The sequence below is a fragment of the Nothoprocta perdicaria genome, unplaced genomic scaffold, assembly GCF_003342845.1.
Source record: "Nothoprocta perdicaria isolate Ctin4 unplaced genomic scaffold, notPer1 scaffold_406, whole genome shotgun sequence".
NCBI lineage: Eukaryota > Metazoa > Chordata > Aves > Tinamiformes > Tinamidae > Nothoprocta > Nothoprocta perdicaria.
In genome coordinates, this window is record NW_020455651.1 from 168,515 (window position 1) to 173,223 (window position 4,709).

The 4,709-nt window shown below is 46.8% G+C and overlaps 1 non-coding gene across 1 annotated transcript; it reads left to right on the forward strand.

Moving 5' to 3' along the window:
• Window positions 1–3,182: 3,182 nt before the first annotated feature.
• Window positions 3,183–3,254, forward strand: TRNAE-CUC. The gene has a single exon. It is a non-coding gene; the product is annotated as a tRNA-Glu (tRNA).
• The last annotated feature ends 1,455 nt before the right edge of the window (window positions 3,255–4,709 follow it).

The window sequence follows — 4,709 nt, forward strand, 5'->3', positions numbered from 1 at the left end:
AAAGCATGCAGCTGTCCAGGTGTCAGGTTGCAGAGAGTGCCAATCCGTGAGACCTCCTTTGGACAACTTCAGGGACAGCAATTGTGTCAGATGTGAAGCAAGTGGGAGATCTACTCAGTGGAGTATTGTGTGCAGAGCTACAAGAGGAAGTGGAGTAGTTGAAGAGCGTCTGGATTCAGGGAGATAGACCGGTTGTGCAAGGCCCTGGCCTCTGAAAAATATGAGCAGGCACCAGGAAGTCCCACACAAGCACAAAGGAATATGTAATCCATCCCCCCAAGCAACGTGGGGCAGAAGATACCAGGATGAGAGTGAAGAGAAAAGAAGATCCAGACTTGAGGTGGCAGGAGAAATCGTTCTTCTCCCATCTCACTCTACCAGGTCCTGTTTTGCAACAGGTACAAGGCCCTGTAGGTTTGAAGGACAATCAATGAATAGTGAAGGCAACAGTCTCCTCCAAAAATACTGCTGTGGTCAGAAAGACCAACCACCCATATTGTGACTACGTACAGGAGGAAGGAAAGGCAGATTATAGTTGTGAGAGATTTTACAATAAAGGGAACAGAGAGTCCAATATGTAGAAGGAACCTTCCTCAAAGGGAAGTCTGCTGCCTTCCTGGGGTCCAGGTTAAGGATGTCACCAGGAAATTTCACAGCCTGGTTCAACCCACAGATTGTTACTCATTGCAAGTCCTACATGTGGAAGGAGAGGAAGTAGGAACAGTCTGAAGGCAATCAAAAGGACCTTTAGGCAGTTGGGTTGGATGATCAGGAAAAGGCCTTTATGGAATTGGGTTGGATGATCAGGAAATCGGGCATGCAGGTCATCTGTTTTTTTCCATTCTCCCCAGTGTTAACAGCAATATGGAAAGAAACAGGTGATACATGATACATTAAAGCTCATGAGATTCAACAAGGACAAATGCAGGGTCCTGCATCTGGGAAGGAATAACCCCAGGCACCAGGAAATATTAGGGGTTGACCTGCTGGAAAGCAGCTCCGTAGAGAGGGACCTGGGACTCCTGGTTGACAATAAGTTAATCATGTGGTCAGTGGGATCCTGGCCAACATCAGGAGGAGTGTTGCCAGCAGGTCAAGAGAGGTGATCCTGCCCCTCTACTCTGCTCTGGTGAGGACGCACCTGGAGTATTGTGTGCAGTTTAGGGTGCCCCAGTACAAGAGGGATGAGGAGCTTCTAGAGAGGGTCCAGCAAAGGGCAACAAAGAAGATTAAGGGACTGCAACATCTGTTGTGTGAGGAAAGACAGAGTGATTTGTGCCTGTTTAGCCTGGGGAAGAGAAGGTTGTGAGGGGATCTGATCAATATGTATAAATAGCTGAGAGGAGAATGTAATGAAGATGAGGCCAAACTCTTCTTAGTGGTGGCCAGTGACAGGACAAAGGGTAATGAGTATACATTAAAACATAGGAAGTTCCATCTGCATGTGAGGAAGAACTTCTTTCCTGTGAGGATGACAGAGCCCTGGAATAGGCAGCCCAGAGATATTGTTAATTCTCCTTCTCTGGAAATCTTCCAAACATGCCTGAATGCAGCCCTGTGCCACATGCTGTAGGTCTCCCTGCTTGAGCAGGTGGGTAGGACTAGATGATCTCTAAGAAGTCCCTTCCAACTTCAACCATCCTGTGAACAAGCATGGAGAACATAATTATGCTAAGGCCTGTTTTGCCACCACTACTTTCCTAACTTCTCCTGAGCATAGTCACTGTGACTTTGCTGAAATGCACTTTGTTGACACTTTTTGTTATCCTGTTTTTTTTTAAGTACTCTTGTGAACATCAACATAAAGAGTCTCAATAAGAGCATCAGAATTGGACAGAAGTCCCCATCCTGGGATGAAATGGAGTACTGGGACTGGGCAGGAACAGGGAGGGCTGTTGGTATCCTCAGGATGTGTCAGTGGTCTCCAGCACATAGACATCAAACTTTGTTTCTACACATACTTAGGTTAATTCAGCCAATAAGAGCTATTCAGTTCACTCTTAAGTCTAAATACATAAGCTAAATAATAGCACAGGTATTTAGTGCTAACTGAAATACTCTGGAATGCTCTGTCTGGTCCATAGCTGAGCCCATAGAGTGTTGGTGAATGGAGTTAAATCCAGCTGGCAGCCAGTCATGAGTGGTGTTTCCCAGAGGTCATTGTTGAAGCTGGTCTTCTTTAATATCAATGATCTGGATGAGGGGATTGAGTGTACCCTCAGCACATTTGCAGGCAACACCAAGCTGGGAGGAAGAATTGATCAGCTTGAGAGTAGGAACGCTCTATAGAAGGATCTGGACAGGTGGGATCAATGGGCTGAGGCCAATTGTGTGAAATTAAAGAAAGCAAAGTGCCAGGTCCTCCACTTCAGTCACAACCTCATGCAATGCTACAAGCTTGAGGCAGATTTTCTGGAGAGCTGCACAGCAGAAAAGATTCAAGGGGGATGTTGGTTGACTGAACATGAGACAGCAGTGTACTCAGATAGCCAGGAAGGCCAATGGCATCCAGACTTTTATCAGGAACAGTGTATCCAGAGGGCTAGGGAGATTATCGTCCCCCTGTACTCTGTGCTGGAGAGGCCATACCTTGGATACTGGGTTCAGTTYTAGTCTTCTGAGTGCAAGAAAGATGGGCGCTGGAGCGTGTCCAAAGAAGGAAAATGAAGCCAGCCAATAAGAGTCTAGAGCACAGACTTTATGAAGATGATCTGAGGGAGCTGGGATTTAGTTTCACAAGAGGCTCAGGGGAGACGGTCTCGCTCTCTGCAACTACTTGAACAGACGTTGTAGTGAGGTGGGGGTTATTTTCTCCAAATCATAACCTCTAGCGAGGTTATTTTCTCCAAAATAACTACCAAAAATAGATCAAGAGGAAATGGTCTCAAGTTGTGCCAGGGAAGGATCAGATTAGATATTAAGAAAAAGTTCTACATGGAAAGAGTGCTGAAGCATTGGAAAAGGCTGCCCAGGGAAGCGGTGAAGTCATCATCCCTTGGCAGTGTTCAAGAAACGTGGAGATGAGGTGCTTAGGGACATGGTTTAGTAGGTATGGTGTTGAAGTGCCTACAGGTGGGCTTGATGATCTTGAAGGTCTTTTCCTATCATTATGATTCAATGTTTCTATGAGTCTATGAAATTAGTCTCTTATTGACAAAGCATCCAAATCAGAGTCTGAGACCTCCCTGATGGTCTAGTGGTTAGGATTTGGTGCTCTCACCACCACGGCCCGGGTTCGATTCCCGGTCAGGGAAAAGACTTTTGAGCAGCAGAGGGACTGGAGGAAATCCAGTGACACCTTGAGTCTTCAAAATAGGCAAGAATGAGGGAACTAGTCAACTACAGGCCACTTGGCCTTGCATGCATAAGACAAGAATGATGCGAGGGAGCATCCGGACTCAAAGACGCAGCCTCATAGAGATGAACATTCCAGCACACTTTTATACAGTAAGTCGTAAGTCGTAAGTCGCACCCCCGGCCAATCATGATTTTACACACTCTCCTCTTGCCTCTGTCTTGCCATTGTCTCTGGGGCTGGCATCCAATCCCTTCTAAGTTTACCTTTAAGGTTCCGGATACAATACCTTTTATGCCTAAAAACAAGTGCGCAACAGCTACTGTCCAATCAGCTTGATGGTCTCGCAGCAGCAGGACAGCTGCCTTTGTTTTTGATCCGCTGATGGAAGAAGTACACTGTCGGCCTTGAAGTTAGTTATCTACTAACAAGGCATCCTGCCTGCTAATAGGCACTGTACAGCCATCCTTGGAGTGGGCCCCAACACAAGAATATGATTAAGAATAGTAAGCATGGATCACCCAAGAGGAAATCATGCTTAACCAGCCTGATGGACTCCTGATGAGATGACTGGCTTAGTTGATGATGGGGAAAGCAGCAGATGCTGTTTGACTTCAGTAAAGCTTTTGACACTGTCTCTCATGACATCCTCATGGTCAAACTGAGAAAGTATGGGCTAGATGAGTGGACAGTGAGGTGGATTGAGAAGCTGAATGGCAGAATTCAGAGGGTGGTGGTAGAGTCACTGTGCCTGGCACTGTTCAAGAAAAATGTAGCTGAGGCACACATCTATATACAAGGATTAGCAGGCACGATACTATGGTTTACATGATCATTTGGAGGGTCTTTTCCAATCATAATGATTTTGTGATTCTTTCACTAAGGCTGAGAGCCCCTTGGAGTTTGTCTGGAGGACTCTGAACACTTGAGGCACTCTGTTCATTCCTGAGACCGCTTCAGTTTTCCCTCAAAGGCAGATCTACCTCATAACCATGGAAATCCTTTGGGATCCTTAGGGAATGGAACATCTCTCGTATGAAGAGAGGCTGAGCGAGCTGGGCCTGTTTTCTCTGGAGAAGAGGCGGCTCAGAGGGGATATGATTAATATGTATAAGTTCAGGAAGGGAGAATGCAGGGAGGAAGGGGACAGGCTGTTCTCACTGGTGGCCAGCGATAGGACGAGGGGTAATGGCCACAAGCTGGAACACAGGAAGTTCCGTCTCCAGGTGAGGAGGAACTTCTTTACTGTTAGGGTGACAGAGCAGTGGAACAGGCTGCCCAGGGAGGTTGTGGAGTCTCCTTCTCTGGAGGTCTTCAAAACCCGCCTGGATGCCACCCTGTGCCACGTGCTCTAGGTGTGCCTGCTTGAGCAGGAAGGTTGGACTAGATGATCTGTAGAGGTCCCTTCCAACCT